Consider the following 14,415-nt stretch of genomic DNA (forward strand, 5'->3'; position numbering starts at 1 on the left):
TAATTTTGGAGCCTGGACCTAAAGGCCTTTGGAGCCCCCCCGCAAAGTAAGCATCATCACGCTCTGCAGGGCAACCACACCACCCAGGACAGAAAAGTTGTGGGGGGGCAGGGGCTGTGGAGGTCCTGGACTTTGGTCCAGAAGTCCAGGGATAAGAGTGCCTCTCTGTGACCCTTGTGCCTGCTCAGAGTTGGATTATGCCCAACAGTAGTTTAAGTAAGCTGTTTATTTGTAACTTTAAAAAATAATTCCTCCCTCCCTTTCCTTCCTTCCACACTCAGGGCACCTTGTAACCATTAAAAACAAAAACAACCAGAAATACTATATAGAAACTAGCAATATATCATTACAACAATAATAAAAAGTACAGCAGTTCAGTGAAAGTGGTCAAAAAGAATCAGCATCAGTCTGAAAAAGGCTTTCCTAAAAGGAAAAGTCTCCACCAACCTTCTTCCACCAACCATCTAGAAGTCAAAATGAAACAAGCAGGATGAACCTTGCTTGGCAGGGAGTTCCACAGCACATACACCACAGCTGAAAAGGCCCTGCTTCTTGTTACTACCTTTTTCACTTCAGAAGATATAGGTATCTAGAACAAGGCCTGTTCCGATGCTCTTAATGACTGGTGTTGTGATCAGTCGGGAACAGCTTTTCCTTTTCCCCTAAAGAGTGAACCAGAAGTGAACCCTGTCCTGTCCATCAGGCAGTGACCTCTAGGGATCAGCCACTCAGCACATGGTGGCCAGGATATAAGCGTGGTGGCAGGAAGTGAAGAAGTTCTTGCAGAGCAGCCAGGCAGGAGATGAGAGAGGATGGGAGGAAGGCTTAATAGCAATAGCAATAGCACTTACATTTATATACCGCTTTATAGCCGAAGCTCTCTAAGCGGTTTACAATGATTAGCATATTGCCCCCAACATTCTGGGTACTCATGGGTACTTAATGGGGGAGCAATGGAGTTTTGCACCTCATGGTCAAAGCTAGCCTGAAAAATTCTCTCAGGGAAGGACGTCTGCAGATCTTGGAATGACAGGATTGCAGGAAGCTTGAATCCTCTGCCATGGATATGGTGAGTTCAGGAAGGAAGCCAGGGCTTTGGAGTCAGGGAAAGGTTTAGCCAGGGAACTGTGTGTTAGGCAGCCTGCATTAGATTATTTTGATTTTGTGCATTGCAAGCCCTTACAGCTGGTTTATTGTGTTTTTCATCTGTAATGTAACAAGCTAAGAGCAACACTAGCCTGAGCCCTTTCTTTCCAACAAGGGGGCTTTTGTATTTTCTTGCATTTATGTTCTATGCAACTGAGTAACCACCATTTTTAAAGTGTGCCACTCCTTCTGCCAAAGGACAGGTGGTGGACCCCTTAGCAGTGGATTGCCTGCAAGGGAGAGAGGTGTGGACTAGGACCGAGGAGACCCGAGTTCAAGTCGCCATTCAGCCATGATACTTGCTGGGTGACTCTGGGCCAGTCACGTCTCTCTCAGCCCAACCTACTTCACAGGGTTGCTGTGAGGAGAAACCTAAGTATGTAGTACACCGCTCTGGGCTCCTTGGAGGAAGAGCGGGATATAAAATGTAATAAATAAATAAATGCCGCATGCCTGAATTCTGCTGAAGCCCCCACTCTTCTCCTCACACGGCCACAAGCCAAATCCGAAGGGTGACACAATTTGGTTCTTAATGTGGATTAGGGGCACAGCTCAGGCTGCACAGCGAACTACCCTTTTATACCTGTGGCGCATTCTGAAGAGGCAAAGTGGAGAATGCCAACTTGTGGGGTTGCACCCTGCAAAGTGGGCTGTAGCTGTGTAGCCAGCTGGCCTGCTCAGCGGCTTCTCTGCTCCAGCCCTTCCCTTCACGCAGCAAAGGGGGCTGGGCCCGTGTAGTCCAGAGAGAGGGGGGTTATGGGGGTTGCAGAAGCATGTCTGAAGAGCGCCTAGGCTCCCCTTCTGGGCCAGAGGTACACAGGCAGGCCTCCGAGGCGAGAGGGAGCCCCATGCTGATCTGCATGCTGCTGCTAGAGGCCGTGGAGCAGCAGAGGGGTGGTGCAGGGTGGCAGCAGGCCTGTGGGGGAGGCCCCCCAGAACATTTGAAGGCCCCCTGGAGACAGGAGGCCATGGACCAGATCCCCTAGGTCCGTGGGAAAGATTGCTTCTGGGGCTGCTCAGCTTCGGCTTTCCTGCAGATGTTGGCCTACGTTTTCCATAATCCCTGGCTAGTGGCCACTGTGGCTCAGGATTATGGGAGTTGTAGTTCAAAAACAGCTGGGGGCCTGAGTTGAGCAGGCCTGATGTAGAGTTTGTTAAAATAGTCCATCCTAGAGGTACGTTTGACAGTGACTTGATTTCATATACACTACTTCTGCTTGCTTGTTTGCATCTCATAGGAGGAGGAGGAAGAAAATGACAATTCAAACAGATTTGTAATTATAGATAAAATTTAAAAAACTGGACATCAGTCTTTTTAACAAGGCAGACTGATATTAAAATAGTAGATATTGCTATCCCTTCTCATAAGAGGAACTGGAAAAAATACTATGATTGAAAAAGAAACCACATATATGAATGTAGTCATGGAAGTTCAAGGATTATGGAGAGGCAAACAACAGAAAGAATCTAGATAGTGCTTTCTGTCACATTAATTGGGCCTAATGCACCAATAAGTATTTCAGAGAAGAGAAAAACAACATTGTGTGAAAAGCCAAAGCAGTAATACTCCAAACCTGGACAGGATTCAAACCTGAATTTGCAGCAGTAAATGGGCCTCAGGATTAAAGGAACCCTTCTATGCCCTTTATGTAAGAACTGGCTGAGAATAATTTCATCTCTATGCTATTATTATCTCTGTGCCAGGACCATGCAGATGAGCAAAAGGATTCATGCAGTTCCTTTCAGACTTCACAACAACCTTTAAGAATCATGGAAATCTGCAAAATAAATAAATAAATCTTTATCAAGAAGCTGCTTTTCCAAACTAAATCTCCTTCAGAACCAGAGGCACTCTTAGCCATGGACCTTGGAAATCTGATCCATGGCCTCCTGCCTCTGGGGGGGGCCTCCAAATGTTGGGGGGGGGGCTCACCAGAGCCCCATCACTGCTGGTGGCAGGATGGGGCATGGCTGCAGCAAGGATGGATGGGAAGGAGAAAGTCCCCCCTTTTACGTTAAAAAACACCCAACAACCTGGCACTGCACGATGGCAGCAGTACTTGCAGAGAGGGTGGGGGAATGAGGAGGGGGAGAGTTTTACCTAAATATTTTCCTTGACCCAGGGAGAGTGGGATGGGGTGCAGCGCTGGCGGCTGCTTCAGGGAGGGTGGGGACGAGGGTGGGGGTCGAGGAGGCGAGAGCTCCCCCTTTTCCTGGGATAGGGGGGACGAGCTCCTTCCAGCTTCCTCCTTCCAAGTGACTGCACGGGTCTCTAGCCTCTCTACTTCCTCCACATGGAGGAAGGCTGGAAACAGGCTGCACAGCATAGAGGCTTGTGCATTCACTTGGAAGGAGGGAGGGGAGCTGGAAGGAGCTCGCTGCTGCCCCATCCCAGGAAAAGGGGGAGCTCTCACTTCCTCGACCCCGACCCTCCCTGTAGCCAGCACTGTTTAGAACGCAGGCTTGCCAAGTCAATGGCATCACATCTGTCTTCTCAAAATGTCCAGCAAAAGAGGGAGGTGGACCAGAAAGTTCTGAGAAAAAGCCTGAGAAGCAGCACCAATCCCTCACCAAACACTTTCCCGATGAGGATATTTTGTCAGTGACCTTAAGACCCACTTATGTTATCTTCTCAAGCTATTTCCTTATTCCTTCACTTTCCCTTTCATTTCCCTTTCCCCTTTTCTCTCTCAGAGCCACCTAATGGCACAGCGGGAAGTGACTTGACTAGCAAGCCAGAGGTTGCAGGTTCGAATCCCTGCTGGTATGTTTGCCAGTCTATGGAAAACACCTATATTAGGCAGCAGCGATATAGGAAGATGCTGAAAGGCATCATCTCCTACTGCGCGGGAGATTGCAATGGTAAACCCCTCTTCTATTCTACCAAAAAAGCCCACAGGGGTCTGTGGACACCAGGAATCGACATCGTTCAACGGCACACTTTACTTCACCTCTCTCTCTCTCTCTCTCTCTCTCTCTCTCTCTCTCTCTCTCTCTCTCTCTCTCATTACCCTACCACAAATTTTGTTTGTGTGTGAATGGATAGTAGTCCTATTCAAACATTATGTGTTGTGTTTGTCTAGGTGTTATACGTATGGATATGTTTTTGTGTGAATGACTGTGATATATTCATTTTTAAAATGATCCTGGATGCATGTCCCCTCAAATGCATGGCACAGATAGGAAGCGTACCACTCTACAGGCATAAGAATATAAGTACAGCCCTGTGGGATCAGGCCTAAGGCCTATTTAGTCCAGCATCCTGTTTCACACAGTGGCCCATCAGATGCCCCTGAGAAGCTCACAGGCAAGAGCTGATGGTATGCCCTCTCTCTTGCTGTTGCTCCCCTGCAACTGGTATTTAAGGGCATCTGGCCTCTGAGGCTGCAGGTGGTCTATAGCCACAAATTAGTAGCCATTGATAGACCTGTCTTCCATGAATTTGTTCAAGACCCTTTTAAAGCCATCCAAGCTAGTGCCTATCACCACATCCCATGGCAGAGAATTCCATAGATTAATTACGTGCTGAATGAAAAAGTACTTACATTTGTTGGTCCTAAATTCCCTGGCATTCAGTTTCATGGGATGACCACCTCTATCATGTCTCCCTGTAGTCGCCTCTTTTCCAAATTAAAAATCCGCAGATGCTATAGCCTTGCCTCATTAGGAAGGTGCTCCAGGCCCGTGGACATCTTGGTTGCCCTCTTCTGCACCTTTTCCAATTCTACAATGCCCTTCTCAAGATATGCTGACCAGAACTGTACACAGTAATCCAAATGTGACCACACCATAGATTTTTACAACAGTATAATATTAGCATTGTTATTTTCAATCCCCTTCCTAATTATCTGCCCTGAGCCATTTTTGGAAGGGCAGTATAGAAATAATATTGCTATTGCTATTGCTATAGAAATAATAATAACAACAACAACAACCACCAGGGGATAGCAGAATAGAAGAAAAAGAATACCAGGGGATAGCAGAATAGAAGAAAAAGAATACCAGGGGATAGCAGAATAGAAGAAAAAGAAATAGAAAAAAATCACCAAATATAAAGATCTACAAATTGAAATTGAAAGGCTGTGGCAGAAAAAGACCAAAATAATCCCAGTGGTAATTGGCGCCCTGGGTGCAGTCCCAAAAGACCTTGAAGAGCACCTCAACACCATAGGGGCCACAGAAATCACCATCAGCCAATTACAAAAAGCAGCTTTACTGGGAAGAGCCTATATTTTGCGACGATATCTATAATAACCAACAGTATTGATGATAAAATTCAGCCATCCCAGGTCCTTGGGAAGGACTCGATGTCTGGATAAAACAAACCAGTCAATAACACCTGTCTGACTGTGTAAACAAAATAATAATAATAATAATAATAATAATAATAATAATAATAATAATTGTACAATATAAGTGGAAAATCAGACATCACCAAGACCTGGCAATGGCTTAAGAATGGCAACTTGAAGAAAGAAACAGAGGGTTTAATACTGGCTGCACAAGAACAGGCACTAAGAACAAATGCAATAAGAGCAAAAGTTGAAAAATCAACCACAAACAGCAAGTGCCGCATTTGTAAAGAAGCAGATGAAACAGTGGACCACCTAATCAGCTGTTGTAAAAAGATCACACAGATTGACTGCAAACAAAGGCATGACAAGGTAGCAGGGATGATACACTGGAACATCTGCAAAAAATACAAGCTACCTGTAGCCAAAGATGGGTGGGACCATGAAATTGAAAAAGTTGAAGAAAATGAAGATGTAAAAACATTATGGGACTTCCGACTACAAACAGACAAACATCTGCCTCACAATCCACCAGATATAACTGTAGTCGAGAAGAAAGAAAAACACGTCAAAATAATCGACACAGCAATACCAGGAGATAGAAGAATAGAAGAAAAAGAAATAGAAAAAAAATCACAAAATACAAAGATCTACAAATTGAAATTGAAAGGCTGTGGCAGAAAAAGACCAAAATAATCCCAGTGGTAATTGGCGCCCTGGGTGCAGTTCAAAAGGACCTTGAAGAGCACCTCAACACCATAGGGGCCACAGAAATCACCATCAGCCAATTACAAAAAGCAACTTTACTGGGAAGAGCCTATATTCTGCAATGATATCTATAACAACAGCAACAACATTGACAATAAAATTCAGCCATTCCAGGTCCTTGGGAAGGACTCAATGTCTGGATAAAACAAACCAGTCAATAACACCTGTCTGACTGGGTAAATAAATAATAATAATTCTCTCCCCTCCCCTCAAATTGGCCCGGTTCTTCTGCCTCCAAGCCTGAGAAGCTCTATTTCAGAGTGGGTATATGGTCAGTATCCTCCTCCATGAAGACAGATGCAACCTATTCAGCTTGTCTGCAATCTCCTTATCCTCCTTAAAACCTCCCCTCATGCCCTCATCAACTAAGGATCCAACTGCTTCACTGACAGGTTTTCTACTTCGGATTTATTTAAATAAGTTTTTGTTGTTTCCTTTTACAATTCTAGCTATATGCCCCTCAAACTCGCTTTTTGCATCCCTTATGGTCTCCTTGCATTTCTTTTGCCAAAGTTTATGTTCCTTTCTGTTCTCTTCATTTGGGCAGGACTTCCATTTTCTGAAGGAAGTCTTCTTTCCTTTTATAGCTTCCCTGACATTAGCCATGCTGTCATCCTGCTGAACTTTGTGTGGTACCTTTCCTCCTTCTTGGTATGCAAGAAGAACATAACATGAAAATTGGGTCTGTTTGTGAAGGAAAGCAAGTGGGGGGAAGTATGTGTATTTGTGAAAAAGTAAAGTAATATGAAAGAGTTTATCATGTTTCATTATAAACATTTATATGGCAATGTTTCCTAAGTGTTCAGAGGCATTATTTTTAGGGATGTGCAAAATATTTCGGGCACAGATCGATCTGTGCCCGAAACGAGCAATTTCGGGTGATTCGGGTCCGAACCAAATCACCCCCGATGTCCCCCGATATTTTTCGGGGCCGAGCCGAATCACCCCTGATTCGTGCCTGAAAAATTCGGGTGATTTGGGATGACGTCTCTTTGAATTTCCCACCTTTTTGCCTCCATTGATTTGAATGCAAAAAGGTCTGATGTGACGTCAGCTCGAATTTTGGGTCCCAGGGGCAAAATAGTGGGGTGGGGTGGTAGTGCCTAAAGGATGGAGGCTACCACCCAAATTTCAGGGGAATTGGGCAAAGGGCTGATTTTGGGGGAATTTTTGAAGTTTTAGTGTCTTTGGGGCAGTTCAGGGGCATAGCGTGGGATCTGGGCAAAAAGAGTGGGGTGGGGTGGTAGTGCCTAATGGGTGGAGGCTACCACCCCAATTTCAGAGTGATTGGGCAGAGGGCTGATTTTTGGGGAATTGTTGAAGTTTACACGTCTTTAAAGTTTTTCCCCATAGAGAAGCATTGAGATGTCAGCAAATGTATAGCTTCACGCGGGGGGCAAAGGGGTGGCCTAGAGCAGTGTGGGGTTGGTGGTAGTGCCAGGTAGTGTCAAGGAAGCTACCTGATTTTTTTCAAAGGATTTGGGCAGAGGGCTGATTTTTGGGGAATTGTTAAAATTTACGCGTCTTTAAGGTTTTTCCTCATAGGGTATACATGGAGCTTTCAGCAGCCCCATAAGTGCACTTGGGGGGTGCTGGGGTGGCCCAGAGTGAGTGGTAGTGTAGTGCACATAGGGTGCCAACCACCCCCATGGGTTTCTAACCCATGGGGTACAGGGTTCTGTTGTTTCAGAGGTATTCTGAGTGTGGATTCTATGATAGCAAATTAGAGTGGATTCATGGTGTTTCATTGAAAATCTCATTGAAATTTTCATTGAAAATTCTCAAACTGGGAAACAATTCTTTCCCAGTTTGGATAAAAATACAATCCAGAGAAGAATTCAGGGATCGCAATGCTCTCCTCATAGATATGGCAAGTATTACAAGCCTATTGAAGCTCATACTTCCTAGCCAGAAATTACAAGCCTGGCAACATCCTAGTTGGGGATTCACTGCCTGCATCTTCTTGTTGAGCTGTCACCATCAGAGAGATGAATCAGATAGAGATGCACTCTATAAAATTGCCTAACTACAAGTTCTGTGGCTTAACTAAGTTTGTGAATGTGGTTTCCCAGGAGTAATTTCCAAATACAAGTTGAAGGCCACCATTAATCTCCCCCCCCCTGCAAAAATTACCTCTTTAAAAACTCATTACACTGCTTGCAATTTGTGAAAAGCTAATTTAAATCAATCAGCTAATTTAAATCAATAACGTGTCCTTTCAATAAGAAACCCCACCATGTGCCTTGAGTGGACAACAGCCAGACTGCTACTCAAGAAATCATCATTAGATCCTATAACCTCACTGATTATATTGGCCCTTCTCCAGCTGAAAGGAAATGGCATGATACATTCTGTCTAAAGCAGACAACTAGAACACTTCATGGTCAGGATTCAAAAGAGTATATGGCCTAGAGTTTGCTGTTGTGATGCTGTGTGTGTGGCACATACAAGGATGGCCCCTGTCCGAGTGCTTTAGGCATTTATTCTTTATTTAGGAATCAGGACGAAATGGTTTATGATACAAGCTCCCTTTGCAGAGTTCACCAACACATTCCTTCACCTGAGGAAGCACTCCCTCCTGCCAGACATGGCTGACCTTAAAGAAACAGTGGGTCCTGTCAGGTGAAACGCGGTGCTACAGAAGCTTCTAACCAAGCTTCCAAAAACAAGCAGATGCCACTGGAAACCTACAGTCTTATCTTGGTGTCTTATCTTATGTTTATTTTTAGAATGTGAGCCCTTTTGGGACAGGGATCCATCTTATTTGTTTGTTAGTTCTCTGCGTAAACTACCCTGAGCCATTTTGGAAGGGCGGTATAGAAATTGAATTATTATTATACACAGTCAGACAGGTGTTATTGACTGGTTTGTTTTATCCAGACATCGAGTCCTTCCCAAGGACCTGGGGTGCCAGAATTTTATTGTCAATTGTTATAGATATCGTCGCAGAATATAGGCTGTTCCCAGTAAAGCTGCTTTTTGTAATTGGCTGATGGTGATTTCTGTGGCCCCTATGGTGTTGAGGTGCTCTTCAAGGTCTTTTGGAACTGCACCCAGGGCGCCAATGACCACTGGAGTTATTTTGGTCTTTTTCTGCCATTATTATTATTATTATTATTATTATTATTATTATTATTATTATTATTATTATTATTATTATTATTTCTTGTTTACACAGTCAGACAGGTGTTATTGACTGGTTGGCATTATTATTATTATTATTATTAATAATAATAATAATAATAATAATAATACAGGCAGGAGTTGAGGGCCTTTAGCCCTCCAACTAGTAGCTGATGACAGACCTCTCCTCCATGAAGTTATCCAAACCATGAAGTTCTCGCTGGTGTCAAAGTCTAACTGTTAAGATCTTCCTTGGTTTTCCCTTCAATTACCTGGCTACAAAACTGTATTTGACAGCATGTACATTAGGCACATCTCTCTCTCTCTCTCTCTCTCTCTCTCTCTCTCTCTCTCTCTCTCTCTCTCTCACACACACACACACACACACACACACACACACACACACACACTATGCTATGTATTTCTGTATGTCTGTATGTGTGTGAGTGTATCACATAGCTGAATACACAAATGTGTTTATTATTATATAAGAAGGCCCCCCACACTATAGCTGGAAAGACTATTTATACACTTTACTTTCTACTTCATTTTCAGTAACTGATGAGACACTTCAGAGCCAAAGAAAACATCTGCTTTTGCCTTTTTAAAATTCATAAGGCTTTAATTTTAATCAGCCTGTTTTAGAAAAAAAAAAGCAGGGAAAGCAAAATAACCCAAAAAGTGCCTTTGCGAATCTCTTTCCAAATTGCTTTATAGATTGGTTTAACTTTATGACACATTTCATTGCAGCGCTCAGTTGACTTACGACCATCTGTAGTGCAAAGCTGCTGATTCTGGTTCAGGTGGAGATATCATTTTTATTAGCATATGAGGGTGTCTGACAAGCATACATTCATCTTTATACCTTTTTATGGGTTCTGTGAATGGGTCATGGCCAAGGACAAAACATATTAGCATAGACATTTAGGTCAAGTGCAACAAGATGACAAGATTCTATGATGCTCTTCTGACGATCAGCCAACACTGGGCTAAGAAAACCAAGCCCAATCTTGGCTGATCATCAGAACCACTGGGAGTCAAATGGCTCCCGGCAGCAAATCCGCTTCCGGAGCCTACTTTTAAAATGAGGTTACGGGAGCAAGGACTCCTTTAGCCCCATTTTTTAAATTGTCTGCTAGCCCCAGCTGCTTGCTTGGGAGACTGTGGGGCTCCCAGCTGGTGTCAGGGGAATCTCCATAATGCACCACAAGTTCCGGGGACCTCTTGGTCTCAAAACCTCCCTGCTCCCAGCAGTAGCCAGCAATTGTCTGGGCAAGTGATCCACCCACCCAGCAAAGCGACGGAGATCTTCTGCAGAGGAGGTAATCTTTTTTGAGGCTTCCTCCACAGGCCCTTCAGGCCCTTTCTCATGGATTGTGAGAAAGGGCTCTATGTGTTTCTTGGAAACTGAGAAGACAAACGAAACACAGAGCTTATGGACACATTGCAGCAGCCACTGATCCCATTCCCATCTATTTCAGTGGTGCTTTTGCAGTATTCCTTATCCAGCTTGCTCAAATGGCAACTTGTGCCCTAAACCAATCAGTTCATTGCCTCCTGAGCGCTTTCCAGATCACACGCTACAACAGCAGTAAAATGTTTTGGCTTGGCAGGATTGTATTGAAAACCATCCCCAGAATCTCAAACTCCTACAACGGGAAAATACAGCTACTCTTCTGCAACGGACTTGTAACGTTGTAGCACTAAATCGCAAAGATAAAATCTGAAGAAAGGCATCGAAAATGTGAAGGGTATCTTGCTGTCAGTGCAGGGACTGCCGTGTCGAAACACAGGCAGTACGGAAGCACACTTTGCAGATCTGTAGTGACACCTTGGTAAGAGTTAATCTGGAAAGCTCCCATAATCCCTGGCTATTGGCCACTGTGCCTGGGGATTGTGGGAGTTGTAGTCCAAAAACAGCTGGGGGCAGGTTGAGCAGGCCTGCTCTACTGAACTAAGCTTAAGAACACAAATACATAACAGAAACAACTACATATCCTTCCTCTGTTTTCCCTGCCCCCATATCCCCAAATCCCTCCCCTTTTTTGTCTCCTTTCAGTCACTATCTAGACTGCAAAGCCTTTGGTGTGAGGGCATGTCCTCTCATACTTTGAAAGCACCACATACATAGATGGCACTATGATGATGATCTCCAAAATAGTCGTAATATTTCTATTGGAGAAACTAGTCTTTAAAATATTGGAAAGAAACTTTCTGATCATACATAGCAAAGATGAAATAAAATGTTGCATAAATAGATGGGTGTTTATGTATCTGTTTACTCACTGTCCTTCAAAACAAAGACACTGGGTGTCTCAACAGATGCAGTTATTTGTATTAGAAGCACACTGAAACTTACATCTTATGGCTTCAACGAAAAGTTATTGGAAGATCTGGAAATTTACAGCTTTGTTCTGTACATAATTTAGCCGCTGCTAGCATGATTATGATTGGTTTCTTTTGCAATGTGAGTTTCAAAATGTTCAATAAAGTTAATGTTTTTTAAAAGTGTTTTTTGAAAGCATGGAGGAGTTGAAAAAGAGGATGCTGCTGATCAGAGTTTCATCTGGCCCCTGTTTAAAGCCAAGGAACCTGACTGCCCAGTCCTTTCACAGTGCTTTGGGGCAGGAGGGAAGTCCTGACAGTGCCAGAAAGCATCTTCGATTCCTAAGGAAACTTCCAAGCCACTGATAAAGCAATCGGTTAAGGCTGAATTAGATGTTATAGCCAAAAGTAATGTGTTTTGAGCTATGTACCACAGTGGTACAAGACATATCTAATGAAACTCTCAGAGGCGAGTCTCACGATCAGTGAGACTCACCTTTAGGGGGGTTGCGAGGAGAGCAGGCTTAGCCTGCTCTCCCTGCAGATGATCATTCAGGCAGCCCTGGGTGGCCGGATCGGCTGCCCACACGACTGCAGCTCCGTCATGGAGCCGATGGGGGCTGCGGGAATTGGGGGCCACACTGCCCCTGGAAGTTACAGGATGCCCCATGCAAGCGCGCAGGGCATGCTGGAGAGACCCCTGAGCCCGGGAGTCTCCTTGTGTGTTGCTGTGGTGCAGAACCGCGCCACGGCAATACAAAACCAAAAAACTCGGGTTAGTGGAGCGCTCGCTCTGCTAACCTGGGCTAAGGGGAGGGGGAGTTAAGCGGATGACCTGTTTGGGGGAAACGGGCTGGCCTGCGAGCCCGGTGGTTCCCACGATCTGTGGGAAGTGGGCTAAGCTCCTTTAGCCTGCTTTCTACTGATCTTGAGAATACCCTCACAGTGTAACGTGATGTTATTATGCCATGAGTTTCCCTCATGAGTTTCCAAACAAACCCCAACTCCACATATATACAGATGGGGTCTGAGCTGTCAGTGCCTGACCAGGAGAGAGATTTTGAGGTCATGGTGGACAGCTCATTGAAAGTGTCGACTCAATGTTCAGCAGCTGTGAAAAAGGCCAATTCCACCCTAGGGATCATTAGGAAGGAGATTGAAAATCAAACTGCTAATATTAGAATGCCTTTATACAAAACTATGTTGCAGCCACACTTGGAGTACTGTGCGCAGTTCTGGTCACTGTATCTTAAGAAGGACATTGTAGAACTGGAAAAGGTACAGAAGATAGATAGATAAGATAGATAAACTTTATTATGGTCGTAGATCAGACTGAAGGTACAGAAGAGGGCAACCAGGGGCCTAAGCACCTTCCTTATGAGACAAGGCTACAACACCCGGGGCTTTTTAGTTTAGAAAAAAGATGACTGTGGGGAGACATGATAGAGGTCTTTATTTATTTATTTATTTATTTATTTATTTATTTATTTATTATAAAAAAATTTATATCGCCCTTCCAAAAGGCTCAGGGCAGGTTACATTAAAACACCATTAAAATCAATAAACAATTAAAACAGAAAATTATAAAACTGCATAAAATAATAATTTATTTTTATTTATATTTATTAAAACATTTTTATAACGCCCCAAACTTGCGTCTCTGGGAGGTTTACAACAGAATAAAAACAAAGTAAAACATTCTTTAAGACAAAAATGGGAGGGGGGGGCATTTTAATTAACAATTAAAACATCATAAAACACTGATTAAATAGCCAAAACAATTTAAAATCAAGTTTTAAAAAGCTGAGAAAGCTTGGTTGAAGAAATGTGTTTTCAGAAGTTTCTTAACAATTGCCAGAGGTGGGGAGGCTCGTCTCTTAGTAGGAAGCGCATTTCACAATCTTGGGGCAGCAGCTGAGAAGGCCCGTCTCTGTGTAGTCACCAAACTAGTTGGTGGCAACTGGAGACGGACCTCCTCAAGTGACCTCAATGGGCAGTGGGGCACATAGCGAAGAAGACATTCTCTTAAATACGCAGGGCCTATGCTATTTAGGGCTTTGTAAGTTATAACTAGTACTTTATATTTTGCCCGGAAACCTATTGGCAGCCAGTGTAGCTCCATCAACAGAGGAGTAATGTGGTCTCTCCGAGATGACCCAGAGACCAACCTGGCTGCCGCATTCTGAACAAACTGAAGTTTCCGGACTACATACAAAGGCAGCCCCACGTAGAGCGCATTACAAAAGTCCAGTCTGGAGGTTACCAACAAATGTACCACTGTTTTGAGGTCATTGATCTCGAGAAACAGGCGCAGCTGGCGTATCAGCTGAAGCTGATAGAAAGCACCCCTGGCCACCGCCTCAACCTGAGAAACTAGGGAGAGGTGTGAATCCAGAAGTACTCCCAGACTGCAAACCTGTTCCTTTTGGGGAAGTGTGACCCCATCTAGAACAGGCAGATCAAAATCATCTCTAGAGTTTGGACCCTACACAATAAGTACCCCCATCTTATCTGGATTCAGCTTCAGTTTATTCTCCCTCATCCAGCCCATTACTGCTTCCAGCCAGGCATTTAGGGAGGATATGCCAACTCCTGAAGAGGTTGACATGGAGAAGTAGATCTGGGTATCATCAGCGTACTGGTAACATCCAGCTCCAAATCCCCTGATGATCTCTCCCAGTGGTTTCATGTAGATGTTAAAAAGCACTGGAGAAAGTATGGAGCCTTGAGGGACACCATACTTAAGCTCAGATTTTGAAGA

This window comes from Hemicordylus capensis, chromosome 1 (genome assembly GCF_027244095.1).
Source record: "Hemicordylus capensis ecotype Gifberg chromosome 1, rHemCap1.1.pri, whole genome shotgun sequence".
In the NCBI taxonomy this organism is placed as follows: Eukaryota; Metazoa; Chordata; class Lepidosauria; order Squamata; family Cordylidae; genus Hemicordylus; species Hemicordylus capensis.